The sequence below is a fragment of the Hypomesus transpacificus genome, chromosome 2 (assembly GCF_021917145.1).
Source record: "Hypomesus transpacificus isolate Combined female chromosome 2, fHypTra1, whole genome shotgun sequence".
Taxonomy (NCBI): domain Eukaryota; kingdom Metazoa; phylum Chordata; class Actinopteri; order Osmeriformes; family Osmeridae; genus Hypomesus; species Hypomesus transpacificus.
The window spans coordinates 15,099,468-15,120,688 of NC_061061.1; the positions used below are offsets into that span (position 1 = coordinate 15,099,468).

General features: G+C 40.5%; 1 protein-coding gene across 5 annotated transcripts in view; it reads left to right on the forward strand.

Moving 5' to 3' along the window:
- Nucleotides 1–1,347: 1,347 nt before the first annotated feature.
- sema6e (sema domain, transmembrane domain (TM), and cytoplasmic domain, (semaphorin) 6E) overlaps nucleotides 1,348–21,221 on the forward strand; it is an 80,233-nt gene continuing 60,359 nt past the window's right edge. For 2 of the 5 annotated variants that reach the window (XM_047044291.1, XM_047044302.1), the window contains exons 1-2: nucleotides 1,348–1,576; nucleotides 13,224–13,330. The gene's annotated coding sequence lies outside the window, so the exon portion shown is untranslated. Of the gene's footprint in view, nucleotides 1,577–13,223; nucleotides 13,331–13,706; nucleotides 13,980–14,002; nucleotides 14,308–21,221 lie in introns of those variants that run through there. The other 3 variants (XM_047044284.1, XM_047044279.1, XM_047044299.1) reach the window with 3 other exon arrangements.

Consider the following 21,221-nt stretch of genomic DNA (forward strand, 5'->3'; position numbering starts at 1 on the left):
ACTTAAACTGACTCAAGGCGATGTAATTGTGAAGAGTCAACAATGGTTGCAGGGCTATTTACAATGCTTGTCTGTATTGGAATTTTGATAATGTGCCTCTGTTGAGGGAAATTGCAGTGTCATTGCAAAGGCACCATTCTTTTTCCAAATACATTGCAAAAGCTTGGCACATTACACCCATATTATTCATTGTATTATATATAATACATTACATGCAGAAATTGATGTACACTGCTATGTGATAGGTCATACTTTACAAATGTAGGAATGTTTTGTGCTTGTGAAACAATTGACAAAATCTTGAGGCTGTCCTGAAAATAGAACAAATATAAAGCAACATTTCACATTAGACTAACTTTACAGTCCAGGCTAACACTTTTAGATGCAAAACTCATGCCTTGGTAGATTTAGCATGTCCAGCCATATCTCAGTGACTTCCCCTCTTTATTACACCGCTACACAGAGCAGGTTTCCTGTCAAGGGAACTGACTGGGATACATCAGTATTGACTCTAAATTGAACAAAATCTTTATTTTATTTTACAATGCTACACCAAGTAGAATTTAGGCTACTGAGTAAGCATGCCAGTAGGGAAGACAACTTCACAATGGGATTTATGAGAAAATGCAGTAACATTAGGGTAACCTACTTAATCTGCTGTATCAGTATTTACCTACCTACCTATCTATTTGATTATTATCAAAGTGTCAGTGTAGCACTGTCAAATAACAGACAATAACCACCTGGTCCACCTAGCATATGCATCACATTATTATCTCTGCTTGGAAAACAGAAGCCCTCTCTCACATCTTTTACAGTCTATGTGTACATCTTCTCCCATTCAGTATCCACAGACTTCATTTCGCCATCATCTTGTTGTGAATATTGTTTTAAATGTATACCTGGTACTGCTGGGGCACATTTAACATTGCCTACATACAGTACTACGGAAAATTCAGATGCAACTCGATTAAGATTAATTACTTAGTAGGCCTATGGCGTCCTTACAAATATGTGTTTCTGACAATGTGTACCATGGGAAATGATGAACACATTTCAATATGGATTTGGTTTTTAGAAAAAGTCAACTTGAGAAAGTCACATGTTTTGGGGGGTTTAAATACCCTTTCTGAAGTCTCATTGGTGGATGCTGGTCTGGATCAGATTACAGCGTTCCAGTTGTACTGTAGGCATGCAAAAATTCTAACAACTTCACAAAAGTAAGATGTGGTAGGCGGAGTGAAACACAACTGCTTGAACAGAAACGTATCAAACATAGTCTAGTACCATTCCTTACTCTGCTATTGGATTAACTGCCTGCCAATACAGTACAAGGGCGTGTCTTTGCAGAGTCTGCTATTTTGCTGGTGAAGTATGTTGTGATACAGCTCGAGCGCTTCTGGGTGACTCAGTCATAGTAAGAGGCGCTCTTTTGCTGCTTTCGCGCGCTGGGAATATTAACCTTTTCGGAAAAATAACATCTACTCAACGCAACTGTACTGCGACTTTATGCTTGCATATTACAAGTCTTCGCTCTCCCGAAACCTACTGCGAACACGTTGAACGTGAGGAAACGGTAAGAACTCTACTCATACTTCTTGTGACACTTTACCGTCTCCTGCTGATGTTGCTGCAGCTGCACTTTCTCATTGATTGAAGATGTCCTTTTTGTAGTTTCTCAAATGTAGGCTGTAAAGGCAATTAACACTTGATAGCATCCGTTTTTCAAGGTGACAAGCATCGAGTCCTTTTCTGCCAGTCCAAACAATTGTACATTTACCGTAAGCTTCTGACATAACTCTACATGTTAGTACAGCCTTCATAGTTGTTACCACTTACCAAGACTATACGTTGAATTTGGCTATGAATTTTGGAGGTTGTGACAAATTGTGCATTAATACTGACCAGGTTAAGATTGACTGTGCCTTTTATCTACACAGCGTTTGTGTATACAAGTTATCCATATACTCTGTCCGGGGATATTTTCACAGTTTGGCATGCCTCACTTCAACCCTATGCGTAGGTGTCAGTCCAACGGAACAAATGTCTTATACGGCACAAAGTATAGCTGTCCATTAACAGTAGAAAAACAGGTTGTTCTTTCGGGGAATTGTGCGGAAACCTACGTGAATAGGCAACTTTTAGTTCAATATGCTACTGGACATTTTTTTCGACAAAACAAAGTAGCCTACGTATGTAACAGAACCAAAAATGCTGTGGAGGGCGGTTTAGACAGCGTGAAATACGGTTCGTCTGTAGCCTAAATGGGTATCTAAAATCGTGTATAAATGAAAAAATTATAAAACCGAGCTAAATATTTCCTAGTTATTTTGGTCTAAGAACCTTTTTGGACTGTTATTCTTTCTTTCCATTTCGTGATTGGCTTCACTCTTTCTGATCTCTTTTAGCAGAGTGCCTGATTGGACTCACCTTATTTGTTTCACCTATGTTGGCCCAGCTGGTATTTAACTTGTTGACTTGCACGCCACATTCTTAATATGAATTATGTCAATTCCAGAGTGAGTTTATTCACTGTGCAAACTTAGCAATGGTTGTGGCTTTTCTAGAATTTTACATAATAAATGTTCAAGTCAGACAGTCGTCGAGATTTATTACATGTAAACCCAGGGGCGAATCTAGGTTCCCACTTTTGGGGGGGGCTAAGCCCCTAAATAAAACCTATTATTTTTCCTGTGACCCAGCAAAACTAGGGGGGTCTGGCATGTTCCCCCAGAAAACATTTTTGAAAATATCCTCTTAAATAGTGTTCTCTTTTAGGAAGAGAAATTAACACATTCAGCACATTTAGATAAAAAAAAGGGGGCGGGGGGTAATGAAACTTTTGGGGGGGCTCCAGACACATCACATCATGTACAATCTGCTGAGATTTGTATGCTTGTCATGGGTGCCACAAGTTCAAGAGATGCATTGTGCTAGATAGTAAGTTGGCCAAAAGAGGACCCATAGAACATGGGGTGAAATTGTACATGTTGGTCGTCCAATGCCCAACCCTCTTGTATACGGTCGTTTCATAACTGCATTTGCTTTCCCCCTCCTATGCTGTCTCACACATAAGCACACACCTGGTAGTACCCAGCTCAATATAAATAGTTACTGTCATTTGACTGGATTGGTGCATGATAGCAGTAAGAGAGTGTGGGAGAGAAAAGTATCATGAGACAGTTTGTTCTTTCTCGTCTCCAAAAATTGAAAGCCAACCACTCGACTTTCATTTCTGCCCTGAAAGAGCTGCCACTCGGTTAGTATGGCTAATGGTGCATTCAGCCTAGGGTTTAATTTGATTTCCAATTTCCATTGGTGCTGTAGTTTTTTTCTTAACTGAAGTGGGGTCTGGTAGAGGTGGCATCCCAGTGCAGATGGCTGTGTCTACCCTAATGGTCTGTAGGGTAATGAGGGTTGAAATAAGCTCTGTCCTACGAGCCCCGGTACTATGGCTTACAGAGGGGCCATTTGAACTACCAACTCTCACATTTGTTAACTTTCACTACCACTGCAAGATCGTCCCAAATATTTTCATGACCAGTCTAGACCTTAAAACCAAAGTATTTTGTATGTTTGCGTAAAAAAAGAGGCCCGTACAAATGAAGTACATTGCTTCTCTTTTATTTTAAGCACAATATAACTTGTTACTGAATCCTTTAAGACCCATTGTTGTGGAGCCTTCAAAGTAACAATTTGTCTGAGCTGACTAAGCACTACCTGCGGCTCTCAAGGGCCGCTGAAGTCTAAAGAATGGCCTGGCAATGCGTTGTGCTTGAGGAAGCAACAGTTAATCTTAGCTCCTCATCCCCAGCATATGGGATTTTGTTTGTCCCTGTACCTGAGAGAATCACTGGACTGGCAACTCATATTTCATATTGATGGTAGTTTGTTTTCCATGGTTACTGGGCAGCCAGTGGAAACCCCATGTCTTTAGCTTGGACAGAGGCGAGGTGTGGAGGAAGGGAGGGGAGGCAAGGCCATCCCTCTCTGTGCCTGCCTCCTTGTGTCCAGTGAAGAGTCCCAGACCCCTGGGGAGTGAATTATTACCTGTCAGCCCAGGAGCCTTCCGATCATCCATAACCCAGGGCTCACACTTGACAGGCCTGTCCCAGCTATCTGCTGAGACCACCAGGCCTTGGACCTTTTGGCTGACCCTCTCCCCTTGGATGACCAGTGGTAAGAATTCACATAAACATGTTGCACCAAGCATGCAAATGGATGAAGTAGGGGTAGCGTGACTTTATGCCTCATAGATCATGCATGGCAACTGAAGAGGGGCCTCAGGCATTGCGCTGGCTATACCTGTGGAACTGGTTGCAGGTTGCTAGTAACATTTAAGAAGTTTACCAGTAGTGTTTTGATTGCTCTTGAACTTTTTCAGGGTTGTAACATCAATAGGCAAGAGTGAATGAGGTTTTACTATAGATAATAATGCCAGAAACTTTATGATTAAGTTAAAGATTAATGGTTTGTTGATTGAAGTAGTAGATACACTTTCATTGATCCTCAAAGGAAATTACTCATATTATATATCAAAACAGCTCTTTTCTATTAGCACTCTCTTTAGAAATGTGAATGAAGTCTGTGACAGGCAGGTAATTACTGCAGATTACTTTAAACGAACACAAGCAGTGACTGCTCTCCTGTCACTCTAATGTAGTAAGCATAGGACAGGATAAACAGTACAATCACATTTGGGAGTCAAAAGGCTGGAGTTCAGTCGAAGAGTTTAGGAAAGAGGGAAGAAAAACTTCATAATGGTGGCAGACCACAAGCTGGACAAGTGACAAACCTTGGCTCTTCTTTCCAGACTGACTGTCTTCCTGAGGTTTTGTCAAACGCTTTTCAGAAATGTTAACCCCTTGTCAAACATTGGCTTTGGACATTGTGCCAATCCACTGATGCTGTGGACAAGAATGTTGGGTATAGCTGACTTGTTTATGGTCCATGAAGTTACAGAGAGGAAATGACCCAGCATTTAGAGGGGAAATATAATCTACACTCTGCCATGTCAGCAAATCAAGTATAATGTATGCATTTAGCTTGGTAAAGGTCTCCTAAGTTTTATTTAGGGCTATACTTTTACATGTTTATGTTATAACTTACTTAGGTTTCCTTACTACAGTGGGAATGTTGCCAGTATCATGTGAATCAGGATTGTCAGTTTATTTTAAGTTCTATGCTATTGAGTAATTCAATACACTGTTTATTTATATATTATATATCTTTCTCAAAGATTCTGCAAAATTTGCTGTCCTCTGAAAGAAATAAGGCTCTATATCTATATTTGTGCATTGTACTTAATTAATAGTCAATGATCAGCAAGTATTGCCAGACCACATGTCTAGTTGCCATTTTTCTAAATGCTAAGCAGTACATTTTCCACCACAATCCCTCAAAACTACAATGGCAAAAAATGACCCAAGGAGCAGATACATCATCCTTCAAGACTATAACCATGCATAGCAGTGGGCATTCAAAACTCCTCTCCGTGGGTTGTTTTAGTGTAGGAAATAAACCATTTTGCAGAAGACTGGTTTCCCCCATGCTCCTCATCATCTGGAATTTGAGGGAAAGCCTGAGCTAACAAAACAAGCTTCCTTGTAAATTGCAGTTGGCCATAGGCAGTATTGATTTCTTCAGTGCTAGCAGAGACTGAAGGTGCAGTGGTTTGTGTTCCAGATGATCTCTTAATCACTTCATAATGAGGGCAGCCCTTACAACTCATCGATTAATCGCTCATGCAGAAAGTGCAGCAAGCCGTCTCTAAAACTACACAGTCCTGTCCACAACTTTTCTGGCCCCTCCTAGCAAAGTGTTTTCTTTGGGCTAAGCTGCATCATAAAGCATTCAATGTTGTTCAAGAATCTATTTGTCTTAGCAGTGTTGCAATAATAGTCTTATTTCAGTCACTACATGTTTTGTGCATCTTGGTTTCGAGAAATGAAAGTGTTAGTAAGTCCCTGCAATTTTTTTAAAATTTTTATCAAAATACTTTTGTTGGCAATGTGAACCACCCAGAAAAACGTTGCACTGAACATGATCCAGAATCTCAAGTGTGCGAGCACATGGGGTGTTGTTCTTGGAAATTAACGCACAATTCCCGACTATGCAGGAAAGATCAGCAAAGTGTGCACAGAGTAAGAGAGATTTGGTGAAATTTGCTTTTATATTGAGCAAAATATTTCTTGAATTGATATTTGGTAATGTGCGAAGACAGAAAAAAAGTATATAGAATTCATGATGAGATTAGGATGAAATGTTGAATGAGATGAATAAGGTATCAAAGCGATTCTTAAAGGGTGTGAATACTTTTGCAAGGCACTGTAAATATGTGATGGTACTATTGTCTAATTTGGCACATATTGCTGCACAGGGGTTTAGTACCTGTCAAACCCATTCAGAGTTATGATCATGTCTCATTGTAGCTTATTGAACATTTGGGAAATGAGTATTTTTATGATCCCAAAACATCAAATGAAGCAGGAAATTAAAAACCCACGATAACATTTTCTGCCTGCCTTAAGTCACAGATGCCTCATCATAGCCAATTCAAGCTTTGCATACACTCAAAAGGTGGGTGGCACTCATTTACACAAAGTGTTTTGATTAAACCCATCCCTTTTAAAGAGTGGTACAGTATCATGCCACTTTTGGGGAGGGGGGGGGGGGGGGCAGAATTGCGCTCGTCCCACACTGGTTTAGTGTGCCATGTAGGAATGCACACTGCCCACATGGGTTTTTTACTAGCTTGTTCATAACCCTAACTATTCAAAGAATAGAAGTCTTGTTTGACCTTTGCCAAAACCTATAGCACATTACAGGATCCATTTGAATTCCTCTGATAATCTACCAAGGTCATGTTAGTGAGCATCTGATTTCCCGGTATGTGTGTGTTTTTTTTTGCTTTTGTGTGAATGTGTTGTGATATCAGATATTTGCTTTTTTTGGTGGCTTTAAGATTAGTTCCTAAATGAACTCTTAGCCTGGTCATTTCCTTAAGTTTCTCAGAACTCCTAACCCTTTCTCCTAATAGGATCTATTTTTAAAACAGGTCTGTTGGGGAATAGGGCCAGGGGGTTTTGTGTGTGTGTGTGTGTGGGTGGGGGGTGTGCTCATAACACTAAATCTACTCTGGGCACCACGCCAGGTTTGGTCAAATTGCCCCCATCTTCTCTGTGGAGCACTCTTTCCATTCCTTGTGTGTGTCAGAATTTACCATGTACGCAGTGACTCATCAACCCAGATGTACTGTATGTGCACGTGTGTTGGGATCTGTCAAGATATTGACTTGCTACTTACTCTTTATGGGAGGACAGAATTTTTGTTGCAAACATTTGTACACACCCATGGTCAGTCTTTTGCACACCAACTTCAGTACTTGTACACATACCACACTCGCTTTCTTTCTCTGGTCCAGTGCATCCCAAGCGACTTCATTTGATCCTCTTTTATTGCTTTTCCACATTCTCTCTCTGCCTTGACAGTCTCTCCCTAAGGAGCAATTGCTGCTGACTGACGGTATGAAAAACATCTCAAGGTAAACAAGGCTAAATCTGCAGAGCCTGATATTACTTAAATACGTCATCTTACAGTGAGGAGACTTAACAGCCAAACCTCCATCACATCCTCATCACCTAATCTGAGAGGACTGAAACAGACACCCCAGAGAAAATTGCTATCCTGCTCAATACTCCCCAACTCCCCAACAATGTCCCACAACATTTTGCAAAATAATTTAGTTGTAAAGTAAATTGAAAGAAGATATTGGACTAAGGGGTGCATGAGGTTAAATGGACTTTAAGAAGGTCCCTATCTTGGAGTTGATGTGTCCATTGACTGGCTAATGGAAGGAATATTTAATGTAACTAACCCAGCCCCCTACAAAGAGGCGTTCAGTACCCTCTTCTGTGGGGTGTCGTATTAGCTTTTTGCCTCATCAGCTGGACCTCTTTTTGGCGTGAAAATTGAATATGTAATGGAAGTGAGTGACTCCTGCTTAACATGCAGAGAAAACTCGGGTCAGTGAAAACAATGATGCAGCTTTTCGCCTAAAGACCCTTTTAATTAAATGTTCTTTTAATTAAGCAGTAGCATAATATCTATGTCCATCTGTCAAGGCCCTTGCCATCGCAGTGCAGGATGTATTTTCCCTCACTTGCCTTTGGAGGTCCCTGCCTTCTATTACATGTGCCATTCAGTCAAATGTATTTTTTTCTTAAAGATTAGCATGATAATGCCCAACAGAGGGACGGTAGTGGAGAGTTATCCCAGAGCTGCTAATCAGATTCACTGTGTGCAAGACTCTGGCTATTATCATACTGAATGTACAATCATCAGTTAAACTAACAGTCTGAATTCTGGAATAAATCTTCAATATCATAGACTGACTGTCAGTGGATGGGAGGACGAATGATGTGCCATGTGTCTCTCATTGTGTGCAGGATATTGTATTGTGCTAACTAGATCTTTCCCCAGTGTAATTATGCTATGCTAATGGCAACCCCCTGGTGTCCCAATTCCACAGCCAGGGTTGTTCAGTTGTCCAATAAAAGGTATGTCACTTGATATTGGGCAAGAAGATATTGGGAGTGAAGAAATGTGTGTTTGAATGGGGTTTACCCACCAGTGCCACTCTTGAAACACGAGCACATCCTGGACAGTCATTCAGGCCTTCAATTGGGTGAAAGGGAGTCGTAGGGAAAGCCCTCGGCCAAACTTGGAGCCCTGGTTTCAGCTGGAGGGTTGGATGTGGGTCAGACCACCTTGAATTCCTCAGCAGGATTGATTGTGTTGGCAGTGGACAGAGTTAGCTGCTGCTCTTTCCTCTGACATGAGGACTTTGTTAACGTCTGACACACACCAGACAGTGGCCCCACAGACAAATCCCTGTCATGCTCTGAGAGCCCCAGGAAGGTCAAAAGTGAGGAGCTAAGGGGGGAGGTGGCATGGCCTGCATACTGATGGATTTTGTTTTTGGGTGTCTGGAGACTGGGGCCACAGTTAGGGGGAGGGGTTCACAGGGGTCGAGTCACTTGCCCCTGCCCCATGTTGAGAACAAAATGTGGTTAGAATAAATGGTGAGAAAGGAGTACTTGCTTTACATGCTTTACTCATCTGTGTGTGTGTGTGTTTTCACTTTCATTGAAATACTACACTTTTCCACATGTTAGACAGCTACACGGAAGAACAGAATCAACAGAGCCAACATTTAGCCTACAACAAGTTCACAGGTGGTTGCTCTCTGCACTTCAGTACATAGTGGAATTCCATCATTCTGTACTTTCTTAGAGCACATCAGTGTGTCTGTTGTTTAGACAGAGTAGGCTACAGTATGACTTGGCCTGTCTCTTGCAGTTTTTTTGTGTACAATACATGCCTCCCCCACAGATTCACTTTATTAGCAAAAGGTTGATCTTACAGTGATATGTTTTACAAAAGTGACTATTCAAAGAGTGAACTAGCACAGATACAAATTGAAATGTTATATTTGCATAGCCATGTGTGGCCTACACATTGCCATATCACAACAGTGATTTTGATTTGTTTACAAAGTAAATGTTCAATTTTGCTCAAAAGGTTTGCTAGATATACTGCAGATCATAATGAGCATTTATCAATGGCATTGAATCAGAAATACTCTTTTTCTGGTTTAGTATTAGGTATAGTATGATTTCCAGACAATAGCACCATGTTTTTTTTTCTTTTCATGATGACTTCAAATGGATAAGACCATTTTGGAGAACCATATGGTCAACTCTTAAGTTTGGAGGACAGTGGGTGGTGCACCACCTATTGTGACATGGTGCTCCAAAGCTGTGGATGATCTCTATAAGTTCGTAATGCAGAGCCCTGGACGGACCTGATCCTGCATCCTGGGGTTTGATCCTGGATGATGAGCGGCTAAGTCTTTCCGCCTTAGGCTCCATGATTAATCAAGTTGCTGCCATCACAGAAGAGACTGAGAGGGGACATGGAGTTCACTCACCATCCCTGTCCTCCATGTCTTCCTCCCTGTTCTCAGTTACTCTCTGTTTCCTAGGGATGTCTGCAAAGGCACCCATTGAGATTCTACCTTTTGTCTTACTACTCATATTCTATGGCGGGCTGTATGAATGTTTTTTTTGTACATTTGGTACAGCAGGGTATTGGTACACTGTTTGGGAAAGGTCTCCTGATTCTTTTCACCAAGTTTCAAGTCTGCGGCTCGAGCACTCTAGAGCCACCAATGGGTCAAAGTTGGACCAAACCTTTGAATCATATACCCGATTAGAAAAACAGGAGGTACAATTCCTTGGGTCAAGCCTAGTTTAATAGTGCAGAAGGGGAAATGTGTTTTGGCTGAGAACTGTTGTTTTGTGCTGTGATTTCAAGTTATGTCTCTGGCTTGAGACCATGATTTTTGTTTATGCCTTGCTGGACTGCTTGGTCGAATCATTGTTGCTTGTTATGTTTATCATTGTTATTTGTACTCTTGGCTGATGAACTCTGGTTCCCTGAAGACATTCTTTCCTATTTCACTATTAATGATCTGTATCCCAAAGACAGTAGTAAAAGCATAGTGTCAGGTGCAAGATGTCTTTGTCCTTCCAATAGTTATTTGTGAACACTTCTGATGAGATTATAGAATGCTCCTTTCAGACTTGCTAAAACAAGTCATAAATAAACATCTTCTAACATGGTTTAGTAGCCAATTTTTTTTTCATTTTCTCACTTTCTTTGTGGTACTTGTTAAGCAATGGGCGTTTGTTTCCTCAAGACTTGAGTTGCAGCCCAGACTGAACAGAACTGCTTTAGCTCTGGGGGTGGAATAGTTCCTCTCAGTTCTACAGGATAAACCATACACAGTCGGAACAGATTAAGCTGGCACGGCTAGTACCAGACCCTCCTTTGATAACGTTTCCATGAAGTGTGCAGTATGTTTCATAATGTGTCTCTCTAAGTTGTTCCTCATTCTACTTTGATCATATCTTCAGTGTAAAACGTATTGATATAGAGACACTTTTAGATTGATTCGCACATGCAATAGGTTTAAAGCCTTAAAAGTTAATTGAATTAGACCAATGGTTTACCTGTATTCAGTGCAAAATTACTTTGATTTGTCGATATTGCATTGACTAGTTGTTGGTAGATGGAGCCAAAATTAAGTCATTCAGACAACTTTTAACAGGTGGCTTATTGATCTACAGTGTTGATTGAACTGTGCATCCCTTGTATAACTTTCTTCATTACTTGAACTACAACACTCACTCTCAAATTATAGAGCAATTTGCAGTCTGGAACCTTTTAATGCATTTAAAAAAAGAACATTTCTGGGAGTTCATCTATTGTGGTACACTGGTTGATTGAGTACCAACATTTGTTAATATTTTTTCCAGCACCCTTCCACCACCCCACAAAAAAAGAAGATAACTATATCACATTGGCCAGGGTCCAACACATTTCCAAATTCCCCCAGATAGGGCTATATGGTCCATAAGTATTGCATTTGAGACCATGGGAGAGAAATAAGCTAGATGGTTCATTTAAGGTTTAGGAGACTTACCATCAGCATGTGGCTGCCATCTGATCAGGTTGCTAATCTATGGGCTGCTGCTTTACCCAATGTAGTCATTAAAATCGGTCTGATGGGGATGAGAATCCAACATTTGAACTGGAGTGACACGGATTAATTACCATCAAAAAAACAATTGCAGACAATTTATAGTTAACCTAGTTCAATCCAACTTTAAGTGCACATGAACGTTGACAGGGAGATTCAAGAATTTCCTGACTGAAGGAATTTTCCATAACAATTATCGGGTTAACGCGTTTCAATAACATAAGGTCTTGTAGTTGCGATTGATGTTTCAAGACTGACTCAAACTGAGTTCTTGTGGTGTTTCCAACTGGTGTTTTGTGGTTCATTTCTGAAAATTATTGTGGCAGTGGTACCTATAAACCGTTCATCTTTTAATGATTTGTTTCTTTGTGTGGTGGCATACTGCCTGTCTCTGATGTGTCCACCCGTGGATCTAGTGTGTTGGTACAGGGTTGAGGCTTGATTAACTCATACTGTAACTCACAATATAAGCAGGATACATTGCAAGCAATATACCTCCTATGGTTTGAGATTTTCAAGCAGCAGATTATTCTCAACCTTATGTTTTTTTCCAAATCAAGCTTCATTTAGGTGTCAGCTTTTTCAAAAGGAGCAGCTTTGTTTATCAAACCACTACACCTTTATTTATTTAGCTGCACCATGTCCTGTTGAAGGATACAGAGTCCAAAAAACTTAGATTTCTCAAACCACTCTGCAATAAGTGGTGAACTGGCAAGAGAAAAATCACATTGAGCAGATTTTCAGAACAGATTGTGTTCTGAGATGTCTTGAGATTTTGCCAGCTTCAAGTCTATGATATGTCAAAATATTATTATTAACTAATATTACTAATATTACTAATAAACTAATATAACTAATATTATTATTAGTTTATTTATCAGTGCACAATTTACTTTTTCTTAAGATAGTTCTTAGTGTTATTCCCTACATGTTATATCTTATTTGAACTATTTTGTGGGTTCCGTATAAGTGCGAGTTGCTTATCAATTCTGATATAGTATGGATTATGTAAACAACATTATCTTTAATTATATTATTTGGATTATTTGCATATTTAATACATACTGTAGATTACATGTATAATACCATGGATTGCTTAAGTATTGATAGAATGGTTGGAGCATTAATTTAAAATAGGTGCACACCACCACTGCACAGCTACTGAAATGAGTATCTCTCTTCATGAAACCTGTAAAAACAACAATAATTCTGCTTGGTAAAATAGCTTGTCTGCTATACTAATGTGTTGACAGCTGACAAAGCAGCACAGCATGAAGAATCAACTGATTTTATTAGTATGCAGAGTTGGTGAATACATAATAAACATATTGTGTTGGCTCACCTAATCAACAAGACGCAGAAGCAGATGGCCACACTTTTCTGTAACTTAGTAATTGATGCATGATGTTGATAAAAAGATTTGATTGACATGGTACTCAAACTCTGAGGTGTGAAGTTCTGTAATGTATGGTTAAAAACCTGACTGGGATTGTTTTGAGAATGTACAGTCTTTGATTCACACTAAAATAATCTCATGACATATCTTTGCTATAGACATTATGTTATAATGAGATTATATATATATTTATTTATATTCTTTATTTTTGCCTCCCTTCAGATGGACACTGGGATATCACTCTGGGCCACCATACTCATCAGCTACAACTAAGCATCCGACAGTGCCAGATCACAAGAACTTGGGGTTGTGATTGATTGGAGCAAAAGGTAAAAGCACATTGTATCAGGGTTGTTATGAAATTAATTTTGGAGCTTGATTGGAAGTCATCTCAGACGTGAATGCACTCTAAACAGTTTTACACAGCCTTGGAATTCCTAATATGTATGAATTGTATTGGTTTAATGAGGGAGCAGAATGGTCTGCTAGTTGGATGAATAGTATGACAACTTGATTAATGGATAGTGCTGGAAAATGTAATTAAGACAGTTTTAATTTCAGTGATTGCACATAATTTTTCATTAATATTTAAATCATTTTAAGGGGTTAGTTAAAAACAAGTCTGTAGGCTTTAGATGTGGTGTAAGACAATTGTCATCATATGCAAAATAATGACATAATCAAAGTCAACATGTGTGTCTACAGTGACCAACTGACATAAACAAAGGCAAGGGAGAACTAGGCCAAGCTGCAGTGGTACCAGCCCAGATCTTCAAAAGGGTGGTCTGTACCAGATGGTTGGCAGAGTGCCCACCTGCTTTGACCTTGTAACAACAAGACAATCTTCATGAATGTCTTAGCAAGGCAAAGCAATGTCGGCGTATCCTGCCCGTCTTGCTTAGGATTTGCTACTCAAATAGTGAACATTTCTGTGCTACATTGCCTATTCACAACTTCCTCAGCCATCCACTTGACTGAGTGAGTACATCCTTGGAGAACTTGCCCCCTCGGTCACCAAAAAGAGCATGTGTTCTCTGGCTGCATTCCTAATTAACCTGCCATTTGGCCTACGTAAACTCTAAGAACTGTGGCCCAAACCTTCCTCCATATCTTTTATACCCTGTGCCTGAAATTAAGCAACTGAAGCAAAGAGTGACTGCGACCAACAGCCTGACACTGTGCCATCTGGAATGGATTTAGTATAGCAAAGGAAGTAGGATGAACAGAGCTCGATTCGAGATGTTTTGGAGTTGAGATTAGAGGTGGCAGACGTACAATTGTGGGGAGGAGATATCGGGAGTGAATGGTGAGAATCTTTATTCAGTCAACTAAACTTACGCCATTGTTATCAAACTTGCATGTTTCAGCGATTGGGTCTTGAACTATGAGATTTGTTGACTTTGTACCATGGCGAGTACCTAACTTCATATTATTTCTTCCATATTAACATGTTGTTAATGATACTTTATGTCATCCAAGACCCTCATTCTCTCAGACACATAGATGGTTTCTTCTGAAATGGATTTTGGAACCTCAAAGCTAAGAGGGACTGAAAAATAGTATTCCCTATGAGCTGCACAACAAAGGCTGAAAGTTGAGGCAAGAGGAGGTCAGAGGCAGAATTAGCGGCCTCCTTCACTTCTTCACCACAAATTGGTTGCTGGGGAAGCCAAAAAAAGAGACTTGAGACTGTTTTCTGCTTCCTTAGTAGCTTGTTAATTCTTCCAGCTGTGGCCAGAGGGGAAATGCTTGCGCACACGCTACCCCTTCAAAAAAGGCTGCCCCCCGCCCCCCACCCCCTCCATCATCCAACTGTATCCTTCAGGGGTTTGTTAATCCTGTGCCTGGTCATGGTGGGCAGATCGCAGAAGGCTTTTCAAAGCTCTTCACTGGCCGGTCTTCAAAGTCACAGGGAGATGGGGCTTGAGAAGGTGTGTGTTTGTGGGTGGGTGTGTGGGGGGAGGGGGGGAGGGGGGGGGGGAAGTGAGGCTCACAGCTAGCCAACTTGTTCAGATGCTCAGAAAGGGGTCACCTTAGCTTTCACCTGCACAATCCCAAAGGTAATGCTGCAGAATCTCAAGGGAGAGACTACTTTGAGACATGACAAAAAGGTAGCAGCTTTAAACTTTTATCTTCATGTTGTGTTCCTGAACTGAATAGTATCTAATCACTTGAGTATAAGGAGGAAGGACAAAACTTTGACCCTAGCGAGCATTAATAATGCATGTTTTTCAATCCAGGTTAGTGTGTAGCAAAGCATTGCTATTAGTAATTCTGTTAAAATGTTTTTGGGACAGCAATTTGCTTGATTGGGACAGGCTATTGCCGGTCATGTTGAAATCAGCTGTCTACACCTATTCAAGAAGTTAAGTTTAGTATTCCAGTGACACAATCTTTCAAGTTAATAACACAAGAAAGTGTAATGGGGCCATTCAATCTAATGGCTTTACAAATATTTATCCTTGTGTAACTTTGTTACTTTAAGCATTCTTTTCACATAAAAGCATTATTCAAAGTGAAAGAAAGAAACCCACTTTATGCTTTCATTAAAGACAATTGTAATTGTTTAAGTAGAAATCATCCAAGTTATTTGTCTCTGTTAGATTTCCTATAGCGTAATCAAGTGTCTTTTTTGCTTGGATAGTTAAGGGCATGTTCATTTAAACCCTTGATTACAATAAAACAAAGATTTCGAGGAAGGAGCCTTCACACCCAGCTTACACTTGCCTTCTTGTTTGTTTAACGAATGCAGCATGCTCGGGCAACCTAGTAATTAGCTTAAGTGGACTCCTGGGGCGCTGGATTACGTTTTTTTTTTCTTCCCCATCATGAAAGTGACGGGATGTGTGGCAAGGGTGACTCAGATCCAGTACCCTCCTATCCTGCCATTCTACAAACCCAGCTAAATCTGCCGCTTAGACAACTATACAGTAGCTTCTCCTTCTGTAAAGGTTCACAAAAGTAGGATTTTGTCATTAACTAAGGCTACATTAGTATACAAAATGTCGCTACCCTATTCAGTTAGCAAAACCAATTATTTAAGCATTAATTTAAGTGACGATAAAATGAATCAACTTGAATTTTGTATTTTGTTTAGTCCTCACCACAGCAGGTCCTAAGAGCTAAAGAGGCATCTTATAGTAATGAAAATACACAATCGTTAGTTTTACGTGAGAGATTTATAGGTTATACAGTTGTACTTGGGGGTTGTTTCACTAAAGTGTTTAGCCTGATCAGCACTATTGGCAATATGTTAGTTCTTGGTCATTTACTGTTTCTCCTTTTTAATCTGTTAAATGAGTATAGGCATTCCATAGCAAATACAGCGGAACTGTTTTGCTCATTTTCAAGTTCTCTTGCTTAGAGAATGGTGATTTTGGCCGGTACATTTTTGTTTTCCATCAGTGAGGGTTTGTTTACTACTGTAAAAAAAAAAAAAAGATTATGTTAAAACGTATTTTTATCTTATTGATTCCAATTTGTGTAATTGATGTTGGTACATTTCCTAGGTGCAGCATTAAGAGGATTGCTTTATTAATTGCCCATGAATGCTTTCTAATGGGTAATTGCAATCGGTTTACTGGAATGCAAATGTTCTCTGCTCGTGTTAGCTTGGTTATTGAGATGATGGCCACCCTGCTGAAGACTTCATATGTGAAATGATCATAGTACTATACTTGCTCCTATTTGTTTTGTCAGTAGGGGAATAAGAACTAAACCATTAAAGGAAGGTTAGTGTCTCAGAAACCCCTAACCAATCACCACTCTGACCCCCTTAACACACACCCTTCAGCGGGGTTTAGACGGGTTTAGCTGCTAGCCAAAAAGAGCAGATGGATGAAGAAGAGGTAGACGCATAAGAATATTACTTGGATTAGCCCATAGAGGGGTTCAGTGTTAAAATGGAGTAACCAACACCACACACGCACGTACATACATACCATAAAATCCAACACTGTTCTCTTTCAGTCTATTAAATCTGTTCACCTTGTTGGTGGTTATTTTCAATCACCTTCTCTCCAGGCTGTTTTAGCTCTCTCATCCACTTTTATTATTTATTCCAATCTCTTCTCTACCCTTCTTTCTCGCCCATCTTATCTTCACTCACCCAAGATTTTTCAATATGCCTGTGATTGGAAAGCACACGCCATCAGTGAGCCAATCTCATCCCTATTCACAGTCTTCACATGTCTCTGTGCCACCTTCTCCTGCATTGCTTCAACAAGCTTGTCTCCAGCTTTTTTGCTATTTTGTTTCTGGCATTTTGTCCGTTATTTATTCAATTAACTTGCCTCCTGTAGGTATTTGAAATGGCAATGTAAGCAAAAGGTGTTGCTGAAAGCTCAAGGAAGTTTCACTGTTCATGGACCTGTCATTACCTACAATCTCCTGCCCTTCATCATCCACAACTATAGCGCACCCACACCATGTGCATGTCATGATTACCGTACAAACAAAAAGTGTAAAGGAAGATGGGCAGACCAGAGAAAAAGCAAGGTATCTATGTGGGTTTTTTCATGAGCTGGAAAGAAATCGCTTTCAGATGCTCCATAAAGCTAAGGTCCTACTAAGAAAAAGTGTTTCAAATTGGAAACGCTCAAAACTGCCAAACCACCATCTGGGTTTCCATGGTGATTCTGCACTCTGTGGCTGAAAGTGGAGAACTTCAATTCCATTACACTCAGATTGCCCTGTCAAGCATACTCTTGTGGAGGTGTTGTTCAGGTTTTGGCTCCTGGTCTCCATATGGGGTTTGAGGAGCAAGGGATAGTTTTTTTTTTTTTTTTATTAGTTTTTTTTACCCCTGTATTAGGTTGTCAAGAGTTTTAATCCAAGAAAGTCAACAGTTGGGGTGACTTTCTATAAGATCAGGCAAGTCTCAACTTTGAGGGACCTTGCTCTTTATGCAATGCTGAGGACTTATTCTTTACACTAAAGTCAAATTTCAAAACACATCCCCAAGGTTGTATCTGTGTTACTGTTTGCAATAAGGGAAAACACAACAAGTGTTAATGCAATTGGCAACATATATTCCTTAGCTGACAGTATATGCCTTGGTGCCCAGTGTTTATGCTTCAGTATGCCATGAAAAAAAGCTTTGCTTGATTGGATAGCTGATGATTGCGTGTTTACGTGCGCATGAATATAGTACACTGGAAAGAGGAGCGGCTGGCGGAGAACAGGACACAGCAGGTAGAAACAGGTGCCACTACCTGGCTCAAGCGCATGCCACGAGAGAACAAACTGGTTCTCAGTAAAACACAACACTGGAAAGAACTCTGTATAGCTCGCGTTGCTGACAGTCCTTTCTGAGTTTTTGCACTGCCTCTAAACAGCGAAAATGGATTGGACAAGAATGGGCAAAGAGGCAAAAAATCAATAGCACTCGTCTAACTGCCAGTGTAAGACTCTACACACTGTGTCTCAAAAAATCACCACCAACTGAAAAGGAAGTTGGCTTAACTGTGTGTAGAGCAAAAAAAACTAGTCCCTGAATCACTGAATGCAGAATCTCAAATATGCAATTGTACAATGTATTTAATTACATCACAAATTTGAATTATATTAAAAGGCATGTTTTTATCCATTACATTTGTTGTGTGGAGAAGAGATAGCTTTCATGACTTCAGCTCAGTGGTTTATCATCTCCCTTGGGTGTTTTGAAAAAAGTATAGCCTACACAGACAACACAGATTTGATATAACTGAATTTGGCAAATCAAACCTGGCCCAAAAGTGAGTGGCCTTTTCCTCTTTTTCTGTTGGTTTTCTGCACTTCTCCCTTTTTGAATCATAATGCTGTAAGGTATTTCTAATCTCCCAAACCAGGAGTTTACTTCCTACCTAAAATCTAACCTTTTTATGGATGGTCACAACAGGATTTGCATAAAATTTCTTATTGAGAATATTGTCTCCTTGCTGAGTCATCTCACCAAAGGCTTCAGGCCTTACCACTGCACGCCAAGGGTGTATGATTATTGCTATTATGGATAATGAAATGTGCCCTGAATAAAAACATGTGCACACTGTCCTCCTGATCCATCCGCCTCCTGTTTAGAATCCAGTTAAGCCACAGATCACATTCAGCTGAGGCCTACAGTAAGCTGCCAGGTCTGCTCTTTCCTTGTCTAATGCCCAAACCATGACAATGAAGCTAAGGCATTTTTCCTGTGGTGTAATGTAAACAGCGTGAATCCTTCAGGCTAGTGAAAGTGGGACTTGCTGGTCAACTACCAGCTGTTCTAGTTGCAGTCAGCCTGGTACCTTTTTGAGGCTGTTTGGGAGTGATACACATGCATGAAAGGACGTGAAAGCCATAAAGAGGAATGAATAACAAATTTGCATGTCAATGCACTCAATTGCATACACACCCACACTGCAATCTAAAAAAAGATACATGGAGACTGAAGGAACACACCCACAAACACACGAAAGAATAAGTCACATGTAAATGTGGATCGAGGACAACTTGCATGGAACTGTTTTTGTCAAACCATTAGAGTTTGAATTCCTTATGAAATTACTTTGATAAGGACACACATGCTTGCGCTCTCACACACACGTCACACACACACACATATGGGCAATGACTGCTTGCCTTTGTTGGACAGAGTACAGCGGACATCGCTGAACATCTGGCGCATGCACTGTCAATGACCCCAATTTATATCGAATTGAAATGTTTTTCTTTTTGATACATTTCAAGATTCTTCATTATTCCCTTTTTCACCCGTCAGATCTTAGGGTAAAACAAATCAATGTAAACACTTCACCATGTAGTTGTTTTCACTGGGACACAAGTGAGTGCGTGACTGCAAGACTTGGTGCATTGCAATTGTCTGTATCTTTTTATCCACACGCAACCCCTGGTTTTGTCAAATATCATCATGAGTAATGAGGAACCCTTAAGTGTTAAGACCAGGACTGTCGACTGTATCCCTATCATCAGACCTCAATAACAAATGCACTCAAAGCAAACCATCTCAAACCCTGGTTGACACCTCTCTAAAAAGATCCACTCAGTTTCCAACCTCCTCATTAGTCTCCTCCGTGCCACCTCAGTGCAAGAGTGTTAAGTGTTATGTGTATCGCAAATTTCCAGCCATTCTCAGTGATTTGAAGCGCAGAGCACTCCACTGGTTCTTAGTTATTCATTTTGCCGGTTTTCCACCGGGACCAGGGCCGGTTTGTCATGAAAAGGGAGGGAGGCGTGTGTGGCGGTTTATTTGTGCTTGCATATGCCTCTGGCTGCTCTCCCACGGAGCCGCGGCTCCAGCGACAGTGTGTCACCACCACTGTATTTCAACACGGCAAACACCGCTCCCTGTGGGCTGAGGGCCGGTGATCAAAACCAGACAGTGACACCATGGCCGTGTTCTCTCTCTCGTTCTCACTATCTCTCGATCTCTCCTTCATATTCAATGGTCATTACAGGAGTAAATAAATTATTCTGGATCAATCAGAGGGAGGTCAACTGGGAGGGAAGCTCTGGGACTGTATAATGGTGTCATTTGCATAGGCTTTGTTTATTTGGTGGCTTTTTCTAAATGGGGCTCAACTTGTTCCATTGGCTAAAACCTTTGAACACCACATAATGCAAAGTGGGCACGATGTATGGGTGGTTGGTGACAGGAGGGACACATCCGTGTTCTACTTCAAATTGCATTATCATGAGTCTTGTGTTGGACATCCTTTCATAGCTTCGTTTCTGACTCTTCTATTCTTCTCCTACTCCTTTGCTACCTCCCCTCTCGCTTAATCTCTTTTCTTCTTTGTCTTCTTCCTCTGTCCTCACCTTGGCAGCTGCCCATTCTCAGCCTCTGAAGCGCTAATTGACTTTTCATCTGCACACACTCTAATTGGGTTTTAATCACCGTTTTACATTATGTTTTCATATTCAAATCTGACATGTCAGCCGAGAATTAGGGCTCTTCACCACCTTAACTGTCATTCGCAGTCGCTTGATGCAACATGAAAAGGCATGTCAACATTGATTGCATGTTTAACATTAGAGCACACTATTCGAGTGTGCCAAAAGCCTACAGGCAATGTTTGTTCAAGGCCAAGCTTGATAGAATCCAGTTTAATGCTAACAAGAGCTGATTGATGTTTGTGTGTCAGAGAGAACTTTCACAATTTTAATACCAGTGTGGGTTCTCTAATGAAAGATTTATGTCCTCAGTTCATGATGGAACAAATAAAATCCTATTCACAAAGGGAA